At 37.4% G+C, this 14,419-nt stretch overlaps 1 protein-coding gene and 1 pseudogene across 1 annotated transcript in view; both read right to left on the bottom strand.

The window, feature by feature from the left end:
- Positions 1-14,419, bottom strand: part of ASXL2 (ASXL transcriptional regulator 2) — a 136,575-nt gene that overhangs the window by 58,468 nt on the left and 63,688 nt on the right. The window lies entirely within an intron of this gene.
- On the bottom strand, positions 13,292-13,445 carry LOC121492320 (annotated as a pseudogene).

Below are 14,419 nucleotides of genomic sequence, written 5' to 3'. Positions count from 1 at the left end.
TAAACTGAAAAAGGAAAAAGGAAAACAGCAATAATTTTAGCAATATTACTTTGCCACTATATCAAGCCTTGCCTCAAGCCACTCCTACCTTTGGAATTGCTGAGGTTTTAAAGTCATAAGCAACCAAAAGAGTCATGAATAAAACAGTTTATGTTAAGTAGTGCTGGAATAGCATGTTATACATCTGAGGAAAAGAATTCTCACAGTAAAAAAAAAAAAAAAGAATTCTCACAGCATATCCAAAACACATTCCAAATGGATTAAAGACCAAAGAGTAAAAAGTAGAAAATATTAAAAGAAAAATAGGGGGTGCCTGGGTGGCTCAGTGGGTTGTCTGCCTTCGGCTCAGGTTATGATCTCAGGGATCTGGGATCCAGCATAGAGTCCGCTTCTACCTCTCCCTTTGCCCCTCCCCCCTGCTCATGCTCTCTCAAATAAATAAAATCTTAAAATTAAAAAGGAAAATAGTATATAACCTGCTAGATGGATAAACCTTTCTAAATAAGAAAGAAAACCTAAGAACCACAACAGAGAAACACATTGACTACACAAAAATAAAAAAGCTCTACATAGGATAAAAACAAAATCAACCAACTTTCTATGGAAAGTATATGAAGCTGCGAATCCCTGGATGGCTCAGCAGTTTAGTGCCTGCCTTCGGCCCAGGGCGTGGTCCTGGAAAGTATATAAGGCTGAAATAGGAAACTGCAAAACATATGGCAGACAAAACAATGAATAGCCTTAAGACAGCTGCTTTTAGGAAAATACTAACAATTAAAAAATAGATAAAGGATATGAATAATTGTAAAACATGCAACATAAATGGTCACTAGAACACATGAAAAGAAGCCCAAACTTATCAAGTTTGGGGGAAAATAATTAAATCAAGATACCATTGATCAGAATGGAAGAAAGCAAATGAATCCAAGTCTTAGTTAACAGTACTATGCTAACATCAAACGCCTGGATTTGATATTATACTATATTTATAATGACGTTACCACCAGAGGAAGCTGGGTGACATGTGCATGGACTTTTTCCAATATCCTGTGAGTCTATAATTACATTAAAATAAAAAACAGGGGTGCCTGGGTGGCTCAGTCAGTTAAGCATCTGACTTCAGCTCATATCATGACCTTGGGATCCTAGGACTGAGTCCCTCATCAGGCTTCTCTCTCTCTCTCTCTCTCTGTACCTTCCTGACTCTGCTCATGAGTACACTCTCTCTCGCACTCCCTCTCAAATAAATAATCTTTAAAGATAAAGAAATTAATTAAATTAAAAAAAACACAAGTGAATTGATAAAATCCATTGCTGGTATGGTTATAAAAGCAAGTAAGCCCTCTAACAGATTGCTGACAGAACTAAAAACTGCTGCCTTCCCCACTCCATCTCAATTTTGGTTTAGTGAAGTATCATGAAAAGTATCCATTGAAATGAAAAAATATTAGGGCCCAGTGATCCAACAATTGAATTCTATCTATCCTAAAAAAATAAGGTTACAAGGACTTGCAGCCATATATGGAAGGATCATACCCAGCAGTGTTATAAGTTAAAGCACAGAAAATGACCAAAGTCCATTAATAAGGGAACGGTATGTTAGTAAAGTAACCAAGAGGACATGATCAATAACAACTACATTAACAACAAAAGAAGTGCTAAATTCTAGGAAGCATTCTGTTTAGCCCTCACATCAATCCTTTGAGGCAGGCAAAATTGTTAGGCCATTTTTATAAATGAAAAAACTTAACATATAAGGGTGTTAAATAACAAAACCATATGATTAGTAAATAATGAAACCAAGATTCCAGTAAGAAAGAAAACAGAAGCAGAAAAAAGACTGCTTAAAAAGAAAATAAGACCAAGTGAAAAAACATGTTATCTGTAGTTCAATAATCCATCTGGTACAAGTTTGCCCCATCTAATAGTATTCAATTCCAGTATTATGTGCCCACTCTGTTTAGGCCAATAAGCTAGGGTCTGTGTGTAGGCCCAAGGAAGAATTCTTACCTAGCTCAGAAAAGGAAAGATAGATAAGGGAACAAAGCCACAGCACACTGTAATCAGTGCTATAAATAGGCCTACAATCCCTGACCCAAAATACTTAAGGTCAAGTGTTTTAGGCATAAAAATCTTTTGAATTTTAGAAAAGTAACATGATATGCCATCTATTATGTAGCACCATCAGAAGGATTAGGGACAGCATCCCATAACCTAACACATTAAAACATAAATATTTACACTAAATCAGATACACTAATAATATATGTAGTTTTATGTCAGTTTAGCAGAAGTGCTATTATCAAACAAGTTTTGATATCAAATATATGAAAAAAATTCTTTCAAGCATTTAAGATTTTGGAATGATAGAATATAGACTGCAGATCTATATATTTAAAGTACTTTAGGGGTGCCTGCCTGGCTCAATCTATGGAGCTTCTGACTCTTGATTTTAAGGTTGTGGTTTGAGCCCCATCTTGAATGTAGAGATTACTTTAAAAAGAGAACAATAAAGTACTTTAACTCAGAGAAAGAAACAAATAATGTGATCTAGGATCTAGTACCCAGAACCCCCCCAAAAACAAAACAAAACAAAACAAAACCCAACCAAAAACAACCCAACCCAAACCAAAAACTCCTTAAAGTAAAACCCAAGAAATGAAAGTAAATGACATACACATCTGGTAAAAATATGTGGCAAAAGTCACGTAAACACCATCATAATATTTTCCTTGAATATCTGGATATAATTTTCCTTTGAAGGAAATAAGGAAGTTTTGAATAACACACAAGATAGAACAATATACTGTTTCTTTAAAAGATTTATTTGTTTGTTTGTTTGTTTGAGAGAGCTCACACATGCAAGGAAGTAGGGGAAGGGGCAGAAAGAGAGAGGGAGGGAGGGAGGGAGGGAGGGAGAAAATCTCAAGCAAACTCCCCACTAAGCCACAAGCCCGACGTAGAGCTTGAACTCACAACCCTGAGAGAAATCAAGAGTAAGATGTTCAGGGCAGCCCCAGTGGCTCAGAGGTTTAGCACCACCTTCAGCCCAGGACATGATCCTGGAGACCTGGGATGGAGTCCCATGTCGGGCTCCCTGTGTGGAGCCTGTTTCTCCCTCTGCCTGTGTCTCTGCCCCTCTCTCTCTCTCTCTCTCTCTCTCTCTCTCTCTCTCTCTCTGTGTGTGTCTCTCATGAATAAATAAAATTTATTTTAAAAAAATAACTTAAAAAAAAAAAAAAAAGAGTAAGATGTTCAACCAACTGAGCCAAACAGGCACTCCCGGAACACTGTACTGTTTAAAACAAAATTTTAGTTTTGGTTTTGGGAAAATATAAAAAGCCAGCATCCTGGCAGTTTATTTTTACAAAAAATGGAAGCAATGGCAGAGAAGTACAATAGGCTACACTTCCCATGATGGCAGGAATAGATCTTCAAGGACAAAAACTCCAGAATTATATAGTAAAATAAAAATAACTGAATAACTCAAAGAAACAGGTACCATCTAAATGGACAACAATACCCTGGTATTGAGGAGGGCAAAGTCAAGTGCAGTACAGTATGACGGAAGTCCTGACACCCAAAGCAGCTGAAGCAAAAACACTTCAAAAGATTCATAATTAGGGGATCCCTGGGTGGCTCAGCGGTTTGGTGCCTGCCTTTGGCCCAGGGTGCAATCCTGGAGTCCCGGGATCAAGTCCCACATCGGGCTCCCAGCATGGAGCCTGCTTCTCCCTCCTCCTTTGTCTTTGCCTCTCTCTCTCTATGTTTATCATAAATAAACAAATCTTTTTGAAAAAATGTCATAATTATCATGAGACAATGAAGCTTCTAATTTTTCTTATCCATGCTCAAGACAGCAGAGTTGGGGAGGAGGGTCAGGAAAGGAACAAGTGCAATGCTGTAATTTTAGGCTAAATCTATCTCATGTAAGGAAATACGGTAAGATGTTTCATACACAAGTCCCAAGAACAGAAGTAACTTCAGTTATACTGCCAATGGCCTTATTTAATCCTCTTTGCAGAAAAGTGGTTACTCACCAGTGGCAAGTAGGGCTAAAGACCTGAGGTTTGTAATCACACTGCTCAGATGAAGCATTAAATACAGTAATTAATGGGGGTCCCTGGGTGGCTCAGATGGTTAGGCGTCTGCCTTCAGCTAAGGTCATGATCTCCAAGTGCTGGGATAAAGCCCCACATTGTGCTCCCAGCTCAACAGGAAGCTACCTACCTCTCCCTCTTCCTCTGCCTCTACTGCTCCCCATGCTTGTGCTCTGTCTCTCTCTCTCTCAAACGAATAAAAATCTTTTTTAAAAAGTCTGTTTCTCGGGCAGCCCTGGTGGCTCAGCAGTTTAGCGCCGCCTTCAGCCCAGGGCGTGATCCTGGAGACCCGGGATGGAGTCCCACGTCGGGCTTCCTGCACAGAGCCTTGCTTCTCCCTCTGCCTGTGTCTCTGCCTCTCTCTCTCTCTCTCTGTCATGGATAAATAAATAAAATCTTAAAAAAAAAAAAAAAAAAAGTCTGTTTCTGGGCAGCCCCAGTGGCCCAGTGGTTTAGCACTGCCTTCAGCCCAGGGTGTGATCCTGGAGACCCTGGATCGATTCCCATGTCCGGCTCCCTGCATGGAGCCTGCTTCTCCCTCTGCCTGTATCTCTGCCTCTCTCTCTCTCTCTCTCTCTCTTTCTCTCTCTCTCCCCGTGTGTCTGTCATAAATAAATGAATAAAATCTTTAAAAATTTTTTAAAAATAAAAATTAAATTAAAAAGTCTGTTTCTTAGTTTGCCTCTCATAAAAATAAACAAACAAACTAATGAAAGGGGACAGCCCCATGTAGCAAAAAGAGCCAGACTTAGATATTCACACCCATCTGAATTCAGATCTGATAGTAGCCATGGGCGAATCACTTTAAATACCTTTAATCTTCATTTTCTCCTCTGTAAAATGGATGTAATACCATCTACCTTGTAATCTGCATAGATTACAGATAATATATAAAAGTGTGTCAGAGGAGATATTCAGTAACTGTGATCATTACCCCAACAACTTGCCCCTCTGGCCTAGTCTCAAAAAGTTTTAGTGTTTCTTTCTTTTTTTTTTCTTTTTTTTTCTTTTTTTAATTTATGATAGTCACAGAGAGAGAGAGAGAGGCAGAGACACAAGCAGAGGGAGAAGCAGGCTCCATGCACCGGGAGCCCAATGTGGGATTCGATCCAGGAGACCGGGATCGCGCCCTGGGCGCTAAACCGCTGCGCCACCCAGGAATCCCAGTTTTAGTGTTTCCTATCTCAAGTGAGAGTAAATTCACCTTTACCCTCAATTCTCCACCCCGAAGCCAGGGGTAACTTTTAAAAACAAATATGAGGGATCCCTGTGTGGCGCAGTGGTTTGGCGCCTGCCTTTGGCCCAGGGCGCGATCCTGGAGACCTGGGATCGAGTCCCACATCGGGCTCCCGGTGCATGGAGCCTGCTTCTCCCTCTGCCTGTGTCTCTGCCTCTCTCTCTCTCTCTCTCTCTCTGTTGACTATCATAAATAAATAAATAAATAAATAATCTTTAAATAAATAATCTTTAAAATAAAATAAAATAAAATAAAATAAAATAAAATAAAATAAAATAAAATAAAAACAAATATGATCATGCCACTTTGCTGGGCTTAACATTCACCCATGTGGAACACCTGGGTGGCTCAGTGGTTGAGCGTCTGCTTTTGGCTCAGGTCATGCTCCTGGGGTCCTATGACTGAGTTCCGTATCAGGCTCCCCACAAGGAGCGTGCTTCTCCCTCTGCCTCCCTCTGTGTCTCTCAGTATAAATAAATAAAATATATATTTTTAAAATTCACCCATACTATCATAATGTTCTTAGAATCAAGTCCAGAATTATTCATATGACCTGATCCCGTGATCATTTTCCTACGCCCTCTGCTCCAGCCTACTCTAGCACAACCTGAATCTAATAGTGAGAAAACATCAGACATACTCAATTTGAGGGACAGACTACAAAAGAGCTGGCCTGAACTCTTAAAAATGCCAAGGTCATGAAAGACAAAGACTAAAGAACAACTTCACATTAAAGGAGGCTATAAAGACACATGAAAATTAAATGCAAACGCAATGTGTGAGCCTGAATTAGGACGCTGGTGGAAGAATTACCAAATCCGAATAAAGCCTGTTGATTAGAGAGTAGTAATATTATATCAATGTTAGTATCCTGACTTTGAAAATATACTCTGAAGTGTTTAAAGGTGAATAGGACATTATGTCTACAATTTATTCTGACATTTAAGAAATACAAATTACAGTGATAAAGTATAAAACTTTAACATTTGGGGGATTTAAGCAAAAGTTACATAAAAATTATTTGCACTACTTTTGCAATTTTCCTTAAAGTCTGAAATTAATATGTCAAACAAATACATAAGAAGCTAAAAGCATGCATTGTATGAGAAAACTACAAAAAGAATATGGACTAATGAAAAAGTGTAAGTACTGATAAATGCTACAATATAGATTAATTAACCTCCCAAACCACATGATTCCATTTATTTGAAATATCCAGAAATGATCAATATACAGACAGAAGGAAGACTATGGTTTAGCAATGGGAACTTCTATTAACTGTAGACATGCATGAGTGATCTTATGGGGAGATGGAAATGTTCTAAAACTGCATTATGGTGATAGTTGCACAACCTAGTAAATTTACTAAAACTCACTGAATTGTACACATAAAATGGGTGAAGTTTATAGAATGTATACCATATCTCAATAAACTTGCTTCTGTTCTTTAAAATGTCATTTATTTTAGAGAGAGAGAAAGTGTGAGAGGGGGTAGGGGCAAAGGGAGAGGGAGAAAAGGAATCTCAAGCTAACTCCATACTGAGCATGGAGCCTGACATAGGTCTTAATATCATGACCTGAGTAGAAATCAAGAGTCAGTTGTTCCATCAACTGAGACACCCAGGAGGACCAATAAAGCTACATTTTAAAAAAGACAATGTGGAAAAAAAATTAATCTGGTTTCTCATTCACTGAACATTTACAAAGAAGCTATCATGTAAACTCAAGGTAATAAGTGTTGGTGATATAAAAAGGGAAGCAGAAGTTTCTTAAGTATACATTTTAATGTAAAAATGGGGGGAGGGGGACACCTGGATGGCTCAGTCAGTTAAGCGTCTGACTCTTGATTTGGGCTAAGTTCATGATCTCTGGGTCCCTGAGATTGAGCCCTTAGTTGGGCTCCATGCCCAATCTCTCTTTCTCCTTCTCCTTATTCCCCTGCCCTCACTGCTATGCACGCATGTACATGTACTCTCTCTAAAAAAATAAATAATAAAAATAATGGGACTGGCACTGAGCAGAGCCAGATGTCTCTATTTCATAGTGCGTGCACACACTATACAATCATTTATGATTAACTGATATTTCCTTCCCATCAGAGAGATGAGGCAAGTTGGTACAAATTTTAAATGTGCAAAAAAATAAAATTTTAATCATATTTGCAATTTTGCTATCAATTCAAGAACTGAACATAAGCATAAATAACTATATATATAAACTATAAATAGGTCAGCCCTGGTGGCAGTGGCTTAGCGGTTTAGTGCCACCTTCACAGCCCGGGGCATGATCCTGGAGCCTCGGGATCGATTCCCAGGTCGGGCTCCCTGCATGGAGCCTGCTTATCCCTCTGCCTGTGTCTCTGCCTCCCTCTCTCTCTCTCTGTCTCTGTCTCTAATAAGTAAATAGAAATCTTAAAAAAAAAAAGAAATTCTATCTTTAAAAAAAAAAAGATAGCTTGCAAATCTCAAACTCTATGCCCATTAAATACCTATCTTTCCCCTACATCCAACCCTTGGCAACCATTCTTCTACTTTCTGGCTCTATATATAGGACTCCTGTAAGTGGAATTACAATATTTCCCTTCTTGTGCCTGGTTTACTTCACTTACTACAGTGTCTTTTAAGTTCATCCATGGGGATCCCTGGGTGGCGCAGCGGTTTGGCGCCTGCCTTTGGCCCAGGGCACGATCCTGGAGACCCGGGATCGAATCCCACATCAGGCTCCCGGTGCATGGAGCCTGCTTCTCCCTCCGCCTGTGTCTCTGCCTCTCTCTCTCTCTCTGTGACTAATAAATAAATAAATATATAAATTAATAAAAAATAATAATTAATAAATAAATAATAAATAAATAAATAAAAAATTTAAAAAATTAAGTTCATCCATGTTGTAGCATATTAGATTTCCTTCCTTGTTAAGCCTGAATAATAGTCCATTGAATGGGGGCACCTGGGTGGCTCAGTGGTTGAGCATCTGCTTTTGGCTCAGGTCATGATCCCGGGGTCCTGGGATCAAGTCCCACATTGTGCTCCCATGGGGAGCCTGCTTCTCTTTCTGCCTATGTCTCTGCCTCTCTCTGTGTGTCTCTCATGAATAAATAAATCTTTAAAAAAAATACTCCACTGAATGTATATGCCACATTTTGTTCATCCATTCATCCATTAGTAGACATCTGGGTTGTTTCTGTCTTTTGCCTATCATGACTACTGCTGCTAGGAATATCGGGGTCAATAGATCTATTCAAGTTCCTACTCTCAATTTCTTTGTGTATAGCCAAACTCAGGCTTGCTAGGTCAAATATAATCCTATAACTCTTACTTGTTCTTTACCATACTCTCAGGTATGCAACATCTACAGATAAGAATCAGACAAATCCACAGGTTGACCACGAGCTTCACTGGTCATCTCGTCCATTTACTACAGATGCTTATGACTCCTCCTAAAACATCATCAATAGGTAATCGTCCAGTCTGTCACACAAGCATATAAGGTGGTAGAGGCTAACTATGTCCTCAAGCATTTCCAGTTATTCATAAATTCTTCCTTAAGCTAAGCCAAGTTTGTCTCTTCCTAAAATTCCATGTTTAGTTTTGATTTTATGCTGGAAATCAGTGGCTATCATGGTGGAAAAATCTGTGATTTTCTGTACTTTGAATTTTCCTAATGACCCTGCAATATTTATCTTTGTGAGTAGGAGAAAAAATTTAACATTATTTCTTCATTACTCCATAGGACAGCTCTTTGAGTATTTTAGGCCTCTTCATAAAATCCTAAAGTCTACTCCTTTTCATATTTGTGATTCTCTCCTCACTGGCATCCCCTCTTGCAACCAATCTAAAGAAATTTAATAAACTTTACAGTTCATCCTTAAAATTCACCAATGTCCTCCAGTATTATTCCCACTTTAGTGCTTGCTTCGGCAACACATATATTATGCCCATTTCAAGCTGGTGATAAAAAGCTTTAAGAGATTTCACCAGTCTCCTTTATTTATTCTTACTGATATTTCCCCTTGTAATACATTACCCAGCCTAATCTTTAATCCCAATCTCTTGTTCATTTTTCTGTACTCCTTCCTACAGAACAGGCTTGTCAAAACTAGGCCTCAATTAATCAGCTTCCCTATCTCTGACTAAACTATTACACACTCTATATTTATCCTTCAGAGCTCAATCCTTTGAATTTCAATAGGATTAAATAACAGACTCAGACTTCCAAGGTTAAAAGAAATGTAGAGTCATCCAGTTCCCCAAACAGATGCTTGGATGCCCTATTTCAGGTCAATTTTAAATGTACTAAAATAATAAACATGTAATAATCTTTAACTTACGTGATACATTTATACATATATCTATACAGACACACATGCACAGTATTCATTATCCACATACAAACTAACTTTAAAACTAAGAACTGATTTTTATGGCATGCTTACCTGACAGAGCACCCAGAACAAATGAACTCAACAGCACCCTTATGTTGAAAAATAGGGAGTTTAGAAATCACTAAATGAATAAATAGTCTTGGTAGGTTTTTAATTCACTGGAAATTGTTGTATTCTTAGAAACCCCTTCATTTAAATAAATAAATAAATAAACAAACAAATAAACAAATAAATAAATAGTTTTTTGTTTTTGTTTTTGTTTTTTTAAAGAAACCCTTTCATTAAAGTCTTTAGCTTGCTCTCTCTCGGTCATGTTACCAGCAATTCTTCCAAGAAGAAATTAATTTCAGTAACAACTATCTACTTTTAAAAAGGTAATTACTGGGGCGATCCCTGGTGGCTCAGCGGTTTGGCGCCTGCCTTCGCCCCAGGGTGTGATCCTGGAGACCTGGGATTGAGCCCCACATCAGGCTCCTTGCATGGAGCCTGCTTTTCCCTCTGCCTGTGTCTCTGCCTCTCTTTCTCTGTGTCTCTCATGAATAAATAAATAAAATCTTAAAAAAAAAAAAAAAAAGCAATCTGGGATGCCTAGGTGGCTCAGCAGTTAAGCATCTGCCTTCAGTTCATGGCGTGATCCCAGGATCCAGGATCCAGGATCCAGGATCCAGTCTCACACTGGGCTTCCTGAGGGGAGCCTGCTTCTCCCTCTCCTTCTGTCTGTGTCTCTGCCCACCACCCCTCTCTCTGTGTCTCTCATGAATAAATAAATAAATCCTTTAAAAAAAAAAAAAAAGGTAGCAATCTGGGCAGCCTGGGTGGTTTAGCACTGCCTTCAGTCCACGTCAGACTCCCTGCATGGAGCCTGCTTCTCCCTCTGCCTGTGTCTCTGCCTCTTTCTCTCATGAATAAATAAATAAAAATCTTTAAAAAAAAAAAAAAAAGGGATACTGAGATTTAAAAAAAGAAAAGGTAGCAATCTGATGTATCCATAGTTTAATGAATTCGCTTCTTCAAACTATTTTCCTCCTCAAACATAATATGAAACAAATGCGAAAGAATCACTGGAGAACGAATGGGTATGCAGGGAAATTTTTAAACAAGCATTTTCGGAGAAGCCTAGTTGGAACCCCAAAATGAAAGGTGTGGATCAGTAGAGTAGTAAAAGGGCACAAAACAAGTAGAAGAGTAATCTAGGACCTGGAGAGGGAGGTCACAGAAATAAACACAGACTCTGAAAAATTTGTGTAGCCTATCTATCCTCTCGTCTTTATCTTCCCATTATTGCCGTTTCCCCACTATTGTTTTTTCAAAAGCATGCTTTGTCCAGTACCATTGAGATGTGAGCAAAACCATTTCAACCAAAGGGGAAAAAAACCAAACAGGAAAAATATGGTCCAGTGGTTCTGTTTTATTTGATTAACTGATTGATAGATCCTGCTTTAAAGTAAATAAATGGAACAACAAGGTTCAATTTTATTTAGATTGGAAATCACAAACTCTCAATAGAGAAGGACTTCGGAGAACACCATAACTTTTCACCCGAGAAATACCAAAGATTTCTTTCAGAGCCTTACTCAATCTCCTCAACCCACTCAAAAGTGAGGCAAAAGTGAGACATATTTTAGAGTCAGACAGATGTGGATTCAAGTTTTATCACTAACTAGTTATATAACTTCTCATTGATTCTATGTCTTTAGCTATGAAATAAAGACTTCAGAGGGTTTAAGATTAAATAAATAATATGCATAAACTATCTGACTCCTATCTTAGCCAATAGCCATTTCTACTATTAACTAAAACATTTTGCTTTTCAATCTTATGAGAAATACATAGTAAAAAAAAAAAATACAGACTTTAAGAGAAACACAATCCTCTTAAGAAAGGTCACTCTGTAACTACTGCATATAAAACAGTATCATCAACTGCCATTGTTTCAGCTCATCAGGATGCTAACTTGTCTTAACTGGCTGGGCCAAGTTCATGAACAATAAGCAAATGTCTCTAAACTAAAGAGGTACAGAGGGTTGCATATGAGGACATATTATTTAGGGTAAAAGAAATATTGGTGAAGAAAACAAACTAAAAATAGAATACTTGTAAGCAAGTAAGTGAATGAATGAATGAATGAATGAATGAATGAATAGCTATGTCAACACAGAAAAAAGCCAATTCAGTAAAAGATCCAAACTATTCATTTTAACATATTCTAGCCTGGTGTCATTCCCATAGAGAATTTACCAATATTCTCTCTAAATCAAAGCATAAACATATATTTTCAATCATACAGTCATAAAGCAAATGTTAACTCACACATTTTTCAACTTGAAATATTTTCTGCAGAACACCAGGCAGCCCAATGGTAGTAAGTCAAATGATAAAATTTTAACAAAATTAAATGTTGATTGGTTTCTAAAACTATGACCAAATAATTATTATTACAAACAGCAAAGACAAAAAGAGCACATTTAATAAATATTTACATAAGAATCTCATGCTGGACTATTTAGTTTCTGGACTATTTAATTTTATAAAATAAAAATCATGCATCTAAAGGTGAGTTCAATTAAACTTATAGAAGACACTTATCATTGTATACACTTCCTTAGAATAAAATAATACTTCTTACCTTCTGGATTTGGAATGCATCCCAAGAAAATGAAAGAAAGAAAAAAAAACTTTTAATTTTAACAATAAAGTCAAAAAATAACCTCTCCCTTTCCCTCCCAGCAATATCCACAATTCAATTAGTGCCCTCCTCCTGCTTTGCTTTATAAAACATTCATTTCTTCTTTAGAATTTAAGTTAAGCCCAAAATATCTTTGTCTAAAAATGCACAGTTAAACTCAGCTAAATAGTCAATAGTCAAACATTTCAGACAGCAGTTACGATACCTTAATTATGTGGCATACTAAAACTATTAAAGCAGTTTGGAGTTAAATGTGGATACAGTGAATAGTCTTTAATATTCCTCCCATGCATTTCGATTTCAAGGAGCCATCATAAAGCCACCAGCTATGGGCCCTAAGGCTTACTAGCCTCCCTTTGATCCATAATGAACTCACACTACCATGAAGCTAAATAACAATGGATATGGATATTCTTTTCTGTCAATATGCAAGCAGTTGAGGGTTTTTGTTTTCTCATTATTAATCCTTTTTTGACATCCCTACAAGGTTTGTGTGCTTGAGAGTAGACTGCAATGGGTAGAAAAAGAAAACACAGGCTGAACTCAAAGTCAACTAATTTTTAGATAAATATGGTTATCAATGTAATCAACAATGTTCTTCACTCTTAAACTGAGTTCTTTCTAATAAATCACTGTAAAGCAATTCAGCTTGGCAAACAGTCCAATGACCTACTATGCAGAGATAATGATTTCTGCTGAAAAGTAGTAGAAAATGTTGACTTTTATTTCCCTTGCTACACATTTAAATAAGAACAGACGGGGAAAAAAATAGGTGCTAGGATTAGTTTCTGGTATGAGATGAGCTAAAACATATTTTTAATCCATGTGAGAGAGATTATTTTGTCCATAAGTAAATATATTCATACTAATCAAATTCAACTGGGACTCCTTCAAAAAGGTAAAATTTCAACCTGGCAAATGTTTACTGAACATGGTGTTTGCTAGATGGTTCCCAGGATTCTTTACAATTCCAACTTTAATTAGCAATAATAGCACCTCAGATAAACCTCATTGGCTACGATACTGCCACTGCACAAAGCTTACAATTCCAACTTTAAAGGAGCTTACTTGGGACACAAGACTGAAACATTAAAAAAAAAAAAAAACAAACAGAAAAACAATTCCTTGTTAGGGAAGAAACTGGAGCTCTACAAAACAACATAAATATCTATTAAAATATTAAAACATTCCATACTATAAGTTGTTTAAAAATGTACTGGCCATTGGGTGGTTCAGTCAGTTAAATGTCTGGCTCTTGATCTCAGCTTAGTCTTGATCTCAGGATCATGAGTTCAAGCCCCACTGGAGGCTCCACCCAGTGTAGAGCCTACTTTAAAAAAAAAAAAATGTACTGGCCCTTTCAGAAGCCTAGTTATTATAATGGCTGGAGTTTTTGTTTCAAATTCTTCCAGAAAGCAATTAACAGACAGCAACTATCCTAAAGTTATTATATGTCAGCATATAATATAAGTTTAATTTGAAAAAGAGAGCAAATAGACTAATCAGAAGAGTAGGAAAAACTAGGGATATACAGGCAGTATGATATACGAATAAAAACTAGAAGCAATTAGCCTGGGTTTCTAGTTTCACAGAACCAGTGGTATGACCTTGACCAATTTCCATGGGCCCTAATTCTTCAATAATAAAATGAGATATAAAAAATTTTTTTTTAATTTAAAAAATTAAAAAAATAAAATGAGAAATAATGATAATATCCCAATTATCTTTTCTAGCTATAACATTTTGTGACTGAAATAATGTGACTAGTTTACAAAAGGGGCTGAGGAGAGAGGAAAGGGTGAGGAATGCCAAGAGACTATCCTTTTAATTGGGGCCATGATGTTTTAAATAAAAAGATAAACTTTACTTGCAAGAAACCCTCAATCACATCGTCTGCCTGGCCTCACATCTGCCAATACACGAGAGAGGCAGAGACACAGGCTGAGGGAGAAGCAGGCTCCATGCAGGGAGCCGGACGTGGTACTCGATCCTGGGTCTCCAGGATCACATCCCAG

Source organism: Vulpes lagopus, chromosome 5, assembly GCF_018345385.1.
Source record: "Vulpes lagopus strain Blue_001 chromosome 5, ASM1834538v1, whole genome shotgun sequence".
NCBI lineage: Eukaryota > Metazoa > Chordata > Mammalia > Carnivora > Canidae > Vulpes > Vulpes lagopus.
This window is presented reverse-complemented; position numbering and strand designations above follow the sequence as displayed.